This window comes from Podarcis vaucheri (genome assembly GCF_965113315.1).
Source record: "Podarcis vaucheri genome assembly, chromosome: 6".
Taxonomy (NCBI): Eukaryota; Metazoa; Chordata; class Lepidosauria; order Squamata; family Lacertidae; genus Podarcis; species Podarcis vaucheri.
The window spans coordinates 32,480,563-32,493,133 of NC_138764.1; the positions used below are offsets into that span (position 1 = coordinate 32,480,563).

The window sequence follows — 12,571 nt, forward strand, 5'->3', positions numbered from 1 at the left end:
ATCAGGTTATGGACCCAACTATTTTTTGGAGTTTTTGAGCATTTTTTAGAGTATGGTTCCTGAGTCAAGGGCTGGCAGTGGCAAGGTGATGCCAAAGATTTCTGGGAGCCTGTACTGTGAGGCTTAGGGAGCTTGTGTGGTGAGGTCAACAGAGCTGGACTAGCCATGAAGGTGCTGGATTTACTGCCGGAAAGCTGGAGCCAGAGGAGGACAAGGAACATCTCCTGGAGCTGCTTAAACAGCAGAACTTCAGCATCAGCAAGCAGTTATCAAGCAAAGAGGAGAACATTGATCATGATCTGTCAAACACCTGGGAGAAGAGATAGGATCTCAGCTGGTGCACAAAAGATGTCAGTGATGGAGTGGACCTCATTGGGGAGAGAATTCCACAAGTGGAGAAGCCACCTTCTGAACCTCCTTCTGAGGGGACACCCAGAGGAGAGCCTCAGATGAAGGGTCCAGGTAGGCTCATATCAGGAGAGGAACTCTGAAAGTTATTGGGATCCTGAGCCATACAGGGCTTTTAAGGTCAGTTAAGGCCTCTTGGTTGTTCTTGTCTGACTCTCCATTCTTCCCTGATTCCTAGAGCCCCGCTTGCCTCACCAGAGTTGTTTGCCTTACTGATAGAATTTGCTTTCCTGCATAACGGACCATCCTGGAAAGCTGGAATGGGCCTCATCTGATGATTGTCCTGGTTCTGGCTTGGCTGCCAAATCTTTAGACTGTTGATCATCTCATGGGTTCGGTCTCAGGAGATTATATCTGGCCTTGATCTGCAGTTCTGGACTTGAATCCCACCAACAAAATTTAGTTGTGAGGCACAACTAAACTTTATTATCAGTTTTCTGGATTCCTGCCATGCTGCTTTGCACACCAGATTAGAGGGCAGAGTACAAATTTAGGTTTCCGCAATCAAAGTGGATTAAAGTGCCTTGTCACCCTACTAGTGCAGGGATGAGGAACCTTTGGCCCTCCAGACAATGATGAACTAAAACTCCCATCAGTCCCAGCAAGCATGGCCAAGGATGATGGGAGCTGTATTTTAGCAACCAAAGGTCCCCTACACAAATCCTAGCACAACAGATGCCTTCTCAAAATGCTGGGGGCGTTTTTTACACCTTGGATGCAACGGTTGATTTAGGTCCATGCTTGGATAGAGATGTAGGCTTTTCTACTCTTTTGAAACTGTCATGCTTTTGGATTTACATCCAGTTCATTCAATACAAGTACATGGCCCACACTTTGAACTGTATTCCAGCATTAGCTGCTATTTATGATTCTGTTATCACTTCTCCCACTGGGAAGGTCAAGCAACGTTCCGTGTTCTATTCTAGAATCTCCTTTACTGCCAATTACAAGCTGTCTTGAAAATTTTATTTATGAACCTCGTAAAAGTAACTCGGTAGATTTCTGCCTACATTCTTCTCAATCGCTGTTAGACCAATGTTTAGATTCTCCCCTCCTTCTCCCCTCCCAGATTATTTCTAATTTTGAGGCACCTGCTGACACCTGCACCTAATGATCCAAATCTTGGCTGCATTATTTCTCATTAGCCTTCTCTTTCCCCATAAAATGAGCATTTAGTTTCAGTGCTCTCATGACAATCGTTTGTTCATTGATATCCGAATGAAGAAACTCATAGGATTGTGTCAAGTCTCTGATGCTTGTTTAAGCTGATGAAAGAAAATGTCAATCTGATGCAGTTTTCATTTTATAAATTTAATAAAACACTTTTATCCTGCTTCTCAGTCAAAGACTCTCAAAGTGGGGGACTTCCGGGGAGGCGCCTCCGGCAATGGCTGAATTCCTCTGATCGGGAGGAATCAGCTCAGTGGAAATCTGGGTCTGGCCGCCACGGCAAAGGCGGAGACCCGTTAGAAATCACAGGCGGGAGAAGCCTGTGAACGTGGATTCGGCGGGCACCTTTTGCACCTCCCCCACTCACGGGGAAACCCGGTTTCGGGGATCCGGAGCGACGTGGGGTGAGCGGCGCGGTGCTTCGAATCGTCTGCTTCTTCCACTGAGCGAAGCCGCATAGCTGTTGTCAGAGAGTGCTGACAATTTGTGGACAATTTGACTCTAAAGTAACTACCCGTGAGTAGAGCTTAACCGGGAGAATTGAATTTTTAAAACGTCTAATTTGGCATCGAAATGGGGAAGGTTCAATACAGGAAGTCCGCCTTCTCCTTTTGTAAATAGACTGAAGCAATTGAGGCTGCAAGCTGAAGTCTTGGAAAGTCTTTTGTAAAAGTCTAAATTTCCATAAGTAAAGAATATAATCCCCCCCCCTTGGAGGCAGGAGAAGAGGGGGGGAGTTGTGGACTGAGTTTGCCTGCGGAAGAGTCCAAAGAGAGGTAAAATACCGCCACTCTGACCCTGGGAACGGGCTGCTAGTAGGACTGACGTTTGGTGGGACGCTTATTGACAGCGTTTGGATCGTTCATTGACAGCTAGTATAAGAGAAGATACATTGTTTCCACTGTCTCCAGCAGTGAAAGTAACTGAAAATTGAAATTAGTTTTGGGTCGATTGAACTGTGTCTATAAGAGGATATTATTTATCAATACAAATAGAAACTGTTTCCCTCTAGTGGAAGTTCTTGAAACTGGTGGCTATATAAGATTTGGGCTGGGAAATTTCCAGCTGTAAGATAAAAACCGTGAGACTGTGAGATTGACCTTGAATCTATTGAGTGTTATGGCAGATGGGAAAGACGGAATGTCGCCAGAAGAGGCTTTAGTGGCTGTACTAGTGAAAATAAACGACTTGCTCGAACAGCTTCATAAGAAGACGGATGCGATAAATATGAAAGTGGATGCTGCAAATAGTAAAATTGACTTAATGGTAGAAAGTTTAAATAACCTGGGACAAAAGGTGGATACCAATACAGAAACCACCCAGAAACTGATACAGGAACCTACCCTGATACGGCAAACTGCGGATGAAGTTAAGGAGAAAACCCTTGCTGCTGAAATTAAAGTAATTCATCTGGAGAGAGAGAGAGAGTCCCATCCATACAAGAACAACTTGATGAACACAAGCTGACACTTGTCATGACTGAACTTAAAGAAAAACAGAAGAAATTAAGGATCAGAGCCCTACCTCAGGAAAAGGAAAGCTTGACAGAGTTCCAGGAGGAGATAGGACTAATATTGGTTGAGAAAGAGAGGTATTTGGGCGTTAGTATGACCGCCAAAAATGTGAATTTATTCAAGGACAACTGTGAAGGATGCTGGTTTGAAGAGAAGGGGGATTTGGAAATAGGGTTAAATTGGAAGTTGTTATTGTTGGGCCGAGTTGCTGTGGTGGGGATGAGGGTTGCTGTGATGTCGGGGATGCTGCTTTTGTTTCAAATATTGCAAGCTTTGGATGGGATGGATTGTTTCAGGAGGTGGCAGAGGGATGTCTCTAGATTTGTTTGGCAGGGCAGGAAGCCTCGAGTAAAATTTTAGATATTGACGGATGCTAAAGAAGGAGGTGGACTTGCCGTGCCAGACCCTTAAACTTTGTTGTGAATCATCTGCTTTTTGCTGGCTGAGAGAATTGGCAGAATCCGAGACCAGGGAGAAGAGCTGGTGGAAGAAGACTGGAAGTTTAAAGACTATTTATAGAAATATTGTAAAATTAATGAATGTTAGAACAAAGTTGGAATGAAGTTATATGGCTTTAGCAGAAATGTTATAAGGAATTAAGTATAAATAGATTAATAGAGCATTAAAGGGAACAAAATAAGGTTAGAATGTGTTAAGATAATTACAGGATAGAAAACAGCGGAAGATGGAAAGGAATTGCTGAAAGAATTAATAGATATGGAATACAAAAAGGGAGGTGTGAGGAAGTCGTGGAAATAAGCGAACGAAAGATATGATATTGAAATTGTTTAATGTGTCTTAAATGGTTTTTGCTTTGTTTTGTTTGTCTTATGTGTTAGTGTTTTGTAGTGTTTTTGTATTGTATTGTGTTGCTTTTCGTTTGTTTTTTCTTTTTTCTTTTTTGTTTGTAGTGTTTAAATTCTTGGAAACTCAATAAATATTATTTAAAAAAACAACCAAGACTCTCAAAGTGGATGTTTTAAAGGGTTTTTTTCCTAACAAATATAAAAGCATAAAGTATTCAGGTTGCAGCGCATTAATCAGGAGGTAAGCCCCACTGAAAACAATAGGGTTTGTTTCAAAATTACAGAATGGCAGGAAACAGACTAAAATCAAAGGATCTTTCCAAACTGTTACTATTCTGAAGGCATCAAGTACACACCAGAAAATTCAAGTTGCCCAAGTAAAGTAGATTCAGAAAGTATGGAAGTTTCAATGGGCAGGCTTCATCTAACCAGTCCCATCAGTGGAAGCTTTGTACAAAGACAACTGCTTGTGTCCCCCTCCCCACCCTTTTCCTCTCTCTCTCTCTCTCTCTCTCACACACACACACACAATTGGCTTGGGGGGGGGTGTCAGAAAAGCTCCCAGAGCAGCATGCAGGGGGGTGGGGGCATCATTCCATCTGGCAAGCTACAATTATTGAACAGCACTACATTGAATTCCACCTAATGTGTTTACTAAGTACAAGTAAAATGCACTGTGCTAAATTAGATGGCTCTCTTTTGGCCCAAATTTACATTGTGGGTTGGCTGCTCTTTCAAGCATGTGCAAGACACACATACACAAAGACACATGCACGAGAGAGAGGAAGGACTGACACACCAAGTGGAATACAGCAGATGGGTTGACAGTTCCCTCTTTCTCCCCTTCTGCCTGCTCTCTATCTTTCTTCCCTTCCCCATCCCATTCACTCTCATTCTGTGGTCCACTCCAAGCCTCTTGGTGGAATGTATCCAACTTGCAGGTTAGCCACACCTCCTCTGGTTTCAGATGTGAACTATTAGCCTAATGGTACGCAGCAGTGCTATTTCCCTAGAAAAAACAGGTGCCGGAACTCACCATGAACACCTCCCTCATTCTCTTAGAATGGCAATGACACCCACCTGAGAGGGGCTGAAACCCAGCAGAGAGGTGCCAGAACTGAGTTCCTGTGAGTTCCCCCTGAAAAAAGGCCTGGTATGCAGATTTGCATGAACTTCAGAAATAACTGCAAGCACACCAAAACAAAAAAGGCTACCTTTTAAGATGATTCATAATATTGTTTAAAAAAATAATTACTGATTCATGATAACAAATCTAAATTACAAGCCTGGGAAATTATTCATCATGATTTCATGCATTCATTCAAGAGGAGTTTCCATCCTCAAGCCAAACCAACACACAGAAAAAAATATATTATTTGTATTCAGTGGCGGAGCAAGCCGATTGGGTGCCTGGGGCCGCATGCGTGTCCTGTACCCAGGAACGTGCTGCAGGCCCCACGGTGAGTGCCGCCCGGCATTCTGTCACCCCCCTCAGTGCTGACACCCAGGACGAACCGCCCCCATCGCCCCCCATTCCTCCACTCCTGTTTGTTTTGCTGGATCATGCAATGTTAGTCTTGACAAGCTTTCCACTTCCAATAGCCAAAGACAAAAAGTATCCTGGCCTGCATATTTTTTATTCCTGATTCTATCACTACTCCATTTTTGGCTTTTGCCCTTGTAACCATGAGTCCCGTGTCTGTCACTGCATTCAGTCTTCTAACCCAGTCTTGACAATGGGTTTATCCTGCAACTTCTTTGTAGCTGCCTTGTGTACCAATGCGAAAAACCCTTATTTTGCCATGTTACAAGCAGACTGCTAAGTTAAATGAAGAAGTTTATGGCGTTAAAACAAGGCTAGTCACCTTCCACCACTCCTTAAGACTCTTGCCGTCCCTCACCAAGCTGTCTGGTGCCTTTGGAAGTTGGGTCCAACATCACTGAGAATAAATCACATTGTCTTATCCTTGCGCTCAAGCTACTGGAAGAGACCAAATGCACTGAATTTTAAAACTTGGAAATTGCAGGATGAAGGTGAAATATCATATGGCCTCAAGGTATGACTGATGTTCTCATTAAATATCCAAGAATAGACCTAATATTCTTGTACTCAGGGCAATAAATTCTGATGTCTAAAAGGACGCCACATCTGACATCTTTACGAGACAGGATTTCCTCCAATAATTGCCATGTGCTGCTGAACAGATGATACATATTGAACATATATGGCTCAATATAGCTGGACTGCTTTATTTCACATTTAGCAAGTAGTTCATATTTAGAAAGGCAATTTATCATTCTTTGAAAATGGAGGGTATTGGGAAGTTTACACCTCTGCTCAGCAGTCTGCTCCAACCACTATTCTCTTACCACTTACCAAGGGGGTGGAATCCTACTCGTGTGTTTGTGTGTGTGTGTGCGCGCACGCGTGCGTGTGTGTATTCTTTTGAAGGGATTTTGCACCTACTGTATTAACCCTGTGGCAGTTCTTAAAGTCAAGACACCCTATAGTCAAGACACCCATTAAAAACAAAACAATTCTACTTTGAGCATAGATTCCAGTGGCCAAATCATTAGATCCACATAATCTATGGATAGGATTTGCCAGCTTCATTACTGTTCCTGAGCTGCAGCTCAGTAGTACAGGATCTGCTGTGCATGCCGAAGGTTCGATCCCAGGTTCAGTCCCCAGGATCTCCAGCTAAGTCTGGGAAATACTCCTGCCTGAAACTTTGTAGAGCCACTTCCAGTCAGTGCAGACAACACTAAGCCAGTGGTTTGACTCAGTCTAAGGAAACTTCCTATATGCCTTTTACAACAGCAGCCTAACAGCCAACCTAGCAGTTTGAAAGCACGTCAAAGTGCAAGTAGATAAATAGGTACTGCTCCAGCGGGAAGGTAAACGGCGTTTCTGTGCACTGCTCTGGTTCGCCAGAAGTGGCTTAGTCATGCTGGTCACATGACCCGGAAGCTGTACGCCGGCTCCCTCCGCCAATAAAGCGAGATGAGCACCGCAACCCCCCCAGAGTCGGCCACGACTGGACCTAATGGTCAGGGGTCCCTTTACCTTTACCTTTAAGGAAACTTCCTATATGTCTTTTATAACAGCAGCCTAAGTAGACATGATCTGAGGTGCATTGCTGCCACCAATCAACCTTCCCACATCTTGGGTTTAAAAACCAACCAACCTGTGCCCTGTGTAGCATTATTGTGTCCAGTGTATCGTATTCAGGCAAGAGCCAATAAACTGGAGATCAGACCAGATAAACATTTACCCTCATTGCATGATGTTATTTGTTTCTTTTACTGGAAGTTAACTGGGGAAGAAAGACTTGGTGGAGGACTCATGTCAATGGCTACCCTGTGCCCTGAAGAATGCCACATAAGGTCTTAACACACCAAAATTAAATAGGGGAACCTCTCTCCCAAGTCAATTATGTTTCACATCAGGAAAATCTTCACCTGCTTCTTTTTTACACTTGAGACTGCCTTTGAAGTTTCCACTGAACTATGCATAATATTGAAGAACAGTTCCTGTTTTGAATATTTACCACTATTCTTTATTTTCAAAATTATTAATTTTTTAACCCATGTTTTAAACAGGCTAAGTAAAACCTAATCTGAGAGCTAAATGACACACCACAAAACAGTAGTGTATAAGGCAGAAATCTCTAAGCTCTTTGTGGATTTATTAAATGTAAATCCAAGAACAGGCAGTGAAGGACAATTTGTGGTTTTTAAATACTTTTTTTCCTGCTAAGTATGCTTCTCAATATTCAAATCTGCAAATATGAGTTTGACTTTCTTCTCTGCTAAAGGCTTGTGTGCTTTAGTTTAGAAATATCATATTCTGAGGCTCAAGAATATGGAGTAAACAATTCTTTGATCTTGCACAATAATTTGAGTAACAAAGCATTGAATGTTATTTCTCTCTAGGGTTCACATTCAGGGTTCTTGCAAATAGTTTTTATGAGTGATTGTCAAGCCACATGTTACAGCAAAAATAAATCCCCAAGTGTCAATCAAAGATCTGTCAAGACTTAAATTCTGACTGTATATACAGTATAAATTATTAGGGGAGCCCACTGCTTATTTCACTCCATTGTAAAAAAATATCTTTATTTCTACCCTCTTCTTAATATTATTTAACCAATGATCAATCCACAAGAAAGCTTGCCTTTTTATCCAACGACTGCTAAACTTTTTGTCAGAAGGTTTTGCTTCTAAGCTTATAATGTCTACCATTATTTTTGACATTCTTAAAGAACCGGTGAGGCCGGACTTTCATTTGCAGAAATCATGCTGACTCTTCCACATCAATACTTGTTTTTTCTGCACGTTGAACAATTTAGCTTCAATAATGCTCTCCAACAACTTAGCAGTGTCAGAAGTCAGGCTTATGGGCCTGTAATTTCTACGTTTCATCTGAATACCTTTTTAAAAATTTATATTACCCTTGCTACCGTCCAATCCTCTGGTAAGGAGACCAATTTAGCGACAGGTTCCCTATTTTTGCTAGAGCAACAATTTCACACTCGAGTTCTTCAGAAGCTCTCAGATATATTCCATCCAAGCCTAGTGACTTGTTAATTTTTAATTTGTCAGTTAGTCTTGGCACTTAATCTCTTATCACCTCCATTTGACTTCGTTCTTCAAATGCCTTTCCTGAAAAAAACGTGTTTCAGGTGTGAGTACCTGTCTAACATCTTCTGCTGGTGGATGTAAAGAATTCATTTTTCTCTGCAATTTTGCTACCCTTCTTCAGTAATACTTTTACAACTCTGTCATCTTGCAATCTTCCTGCCCCTGTGACTGTCTCTTCTATCTCGTGTATTTAAATAAATTATTATTGTTTTATGAAATGATTTTATCAATATGCTTCTCAATGTTTATTAGCTTGCATTACTGAAAGGTCTACAAGAATTTATGTTGTCTTCAAGTTTTACTTTGAACAAGATTTCAAAGTAGCTTCCCTGACTTTTCTAGCTTCTTTGACTCTGCTTGTTAAAAGTAAAAGGTAAAGGACCCCTGGACGGTTAAGTCCAGTCAAAGGGGTGCGGCACTCATCTCGCTTTTCAGGCCGAGGGAGCTGACATTTGTCCACAGACAGCTTTCCAGGTCATGTGGCCAGCATGAGTAAACCGCTTTTGACACAATGCATCACTGTGATGAGTGTCAGAGCACACGGAAATGCCATTTACCTTCCCGCCACAGCGGTACCTATTTATCTACTCGTGCTGGTGTGCTTTCGAACTGTAGGTTGGCAGGAGCTGGAGCTCACCCTGTTGTGCAGACTCAAACTGCCAACCTTCTGATTGGCAAGCCCAAGAGACTCAGTGGTTTAGACCACAGTGCCACCCATACCCCTTGTTAACCATACAGGTAACATCTTAGATTTCTTTGACCTTATGCTCTATGGCAGGGGTAGTCAACCTTTTTATACCTACCACCCACTAATGCATCTTTTTTGATGGTAAAATTTCCTTACTGCCCACCAGTGCTGCAGTAACATGTGCCATAGAACCTCATGGACAAGTGGGGATTTGAACCCTGGTCTCCCAGATTCCTGATCCAGCACTCTAACCCCTACAACACACATAAAAAGGTAAAGGGACCCCTGACCATTAGGTCCAGTCCTGGCCAACTCTGGGGTTGCAGCACTCACCTGGCTTTATTGGCCGAGGGAGCCAGCGTACAGCTTCTGGGTCATGTGGCCAGCATGACTAAGCCACTTCTGGCGAACCAGAGCAGCGCATGGAAACACTGTTTACCTTCCCGCCGGAGCGGTACCTATATATCAACTTGCACTTTGACGTGCTTTCAAACTGCTAGGTTGGCAGGAGCTGGGACCGAGCAACGGGAGCTCACCCCGTCGTGGGGATTCGAACCGCCAACCTTCTGATTGGCAAGTCCTAGGCTCTGTGGTTTAACCCACAGTGCCACCCGCGTCCCCATACATAGCTGGTGCCTTAATCCCTATCCCTGTTAAACACCACAAAGGAAAAGTCAATGCAAGCTTGTTGCTGTTGTGCAGATTCATAGCAGGTAGGTGTATCTTAAAGATCTGCCCTTGGACTCACCAAAAGTGACATTTGTGCACCCTTAGCAACTGTTGCCGCCTCGGGGAAATCTACTTTGCATGCTGGCAATTGCTCTAAAGAAAAATCCAACAATGTAAACTGTGGTCCTTTGAGGTTTTGTAAATGAGAACTGCACTTTTCTGTAAACTGATATTGGCTTGTGAGGTGAGACCGCTGACAGGAAGAGCAGTAGCAAAAGAACTATCAGTAGCAATTTCTAGTTCATTATGCTCAGCCTTCCCCTGGGGCCATTTTTGTTGTATATCCTTGTTGCCATTGCTCCTTGTTTGTTTAATAGACACAGAATGCCCTGCTTAATTCCCTTATAAGCAGGATGCTGTTTTTTCTCCCCACTATTGGGAAAAATAACCAGCCATTTTGAAGGGAAAGGAAAACAATTTCCTTGTTAATTCAGCTGGATATCTTGCTGATTAGAATAAATAATGAGATTGACACTGGAACTGAACATTAAGAAACAAATTTGATGCCACACGTAAATTTAATGTTGCCTTTGCGATTGTGATCTTAAATTGTCGCCGCTTCTCTGCTTCAAATCATGTTAAATTGTTTAATTTATTTTATCTGGACCTTTTTATGCTGCTGCTTGGTTTAAAGTTTCACGTGCTGGTTTCTATACCTAAATTGTTTCGGTGATTCTGATGGTGAGGCCTTTCTCTGAACGGTGGCAGGAAAAGACTGAAACAAATAAATAAAATTAGCAATTCAATGACTGATTTCTGTGCATAAAATATTACACACCACCTCCAGCTTGTTATTGATATTTGGATATGGGGCTTGTGCACGGCATATTATTTACCAATTGACCTGTGATACACATTAAAAGGTATAATGGATCTAGCTATATTAGGGCAAAATGTGGGTCACATGTCAGCTTAATTTGCTATTGTAACATTACCACTGGTGCATAAAACGGCCCATCTTTCCCTTTATGGACATTGTGAGGTAAATGGTAAAAATCAGGGCTGGTGTCACAGGGAGGGAGGAACTGCCAGGGACGCCCCTGGACATGCTGCAATGAGGAAGGTTGAGGGTTTTTTAAATGTGGTTTTAATATGTTATTCTTAACAGGCGATTCTGCTAATTATTGCAATTTGAAGACACTGACCATTCACCTGGCAATAAGCAAGGGTGATTTTTAAGTATTTGGTGAGCATAAGATCATTTTAAGTCATAGGAATGGAAGATATGTGGTCAATCTGTTCATTTTTAAAATTTATTTTTTAAGGAAACGTTTTAATTTTGGACACGTACAACATAGGAACTGGAGTAAGAATGCAGACTACTGAGGAAGGCTGACGAAGCTGAATGTATCTGGCATTCCAGGTATTCACTCAACTCCGCTGAAGAATATTGAGGGCATTTAATGTACTCTCCTGTATTCCTTCTTACTCACATTACAGTGCGGGAAGGTCAGCGGTTCAAATCTGCTCAGTGGTGGTGAGCTCCTGTTGCTCTGCCCCAGCTCCTGCCAACCAAGCAGTTTGAAAGCACACCAGTGCAAATAGATAAATAAGTACTGCAGCAGCAGGAAGGTAAACAACTCTGGCACTCATCACAGTGTCCCATTGCGCCAGAAGTGGTTCAGTCATGCTGGCCACATGACCCGGAAAGCTGTCTGTGGACAAACGCTGGTTCCCTCGGCCTGAAAAGCAAGATGAGTGCTGCAACCCCATCATTGCCTTTGACTGGACTTAACCATTCAGGGGTCCTTTACCTTTACCTATACTTATATACACGTTGAGGATACAATGTCATACAATTGTTCCACCTTGGAAGCATTGCAGCTCATCTGGTGGAACTATCCCCCTCCTCCTCACACACTGCTCTAGGATTCTCCCATTCCCCTCTCCAGCCAATTTTGGGGCCTGGGGGTACATGGGGGAGGAGAGGGGGGAATGTCTTTATGGGGCTGGTTTGGTAAATCCTGCCCTTCATTATTATATTCTTACAGTTCACGGATTTAGCCAACTGAAGTTTCTGTATTGTACAAGTTTTGTTTTAGTGCATGGGCTTTTATTATTCTTATTATTATATCCTTGTTTTTCCTTTTTACATCCACGACAAGGCTCAACTTTCTTCTTCTGCTTTGTTTATAATGGTTTGTTTTCCTTGACTTTTGTGCTTCATGTAATGGTAAACATGATTCATTTTACACAAATTCAGACTTTTAAGTAGCAACTGGAGGGGGTGATCATCTCATCTCTCCTCTACACAGCTTCTCCGTTCTTCTCTCACAGCTTGCAAGAAATCCATATTTTCTGCACAATCCCGGGAACCTGCATCAGCTGTTTAACAGATGGGAGTGGGGCAACATGACCAAGTGTGGGGTGATTTAACCTTGATCATTCCCTGTGCAAAACAACGGAGAATTCAGGGATTCTCTATATTTGGGAGTGCATAATATAGAACCCTTGATATTGGGAGTTCTTGTGACAACTCATCTCCAGTAGGTCTTGCGCCCATGAAGCAGTTGCTGAGACTGGAGGTCCCTGCCCCACCACAGCTGCCTAAGTCCCCTCATCTCCAGGGTTTTCTCCAAGCAACTGGAGATTGCATCTGAGTGCAGCCAACC

General features: G+C 42.7%; 1 protein-coding gene across 1 annotated transcript in view; it reads right to left on the reverse strand.

Moving 5' to 3' along the window:
- PLPPR5 (phospholipid phosphatase related 5) overlaps positions 1-12,571 on the reverse strand; it is a 91,445-nt gene that overhangs the window by 50,786 nt on the left and 28,088 nt on the right. The gene's annotated exons all lie outside the window — the stretch shown is intronic.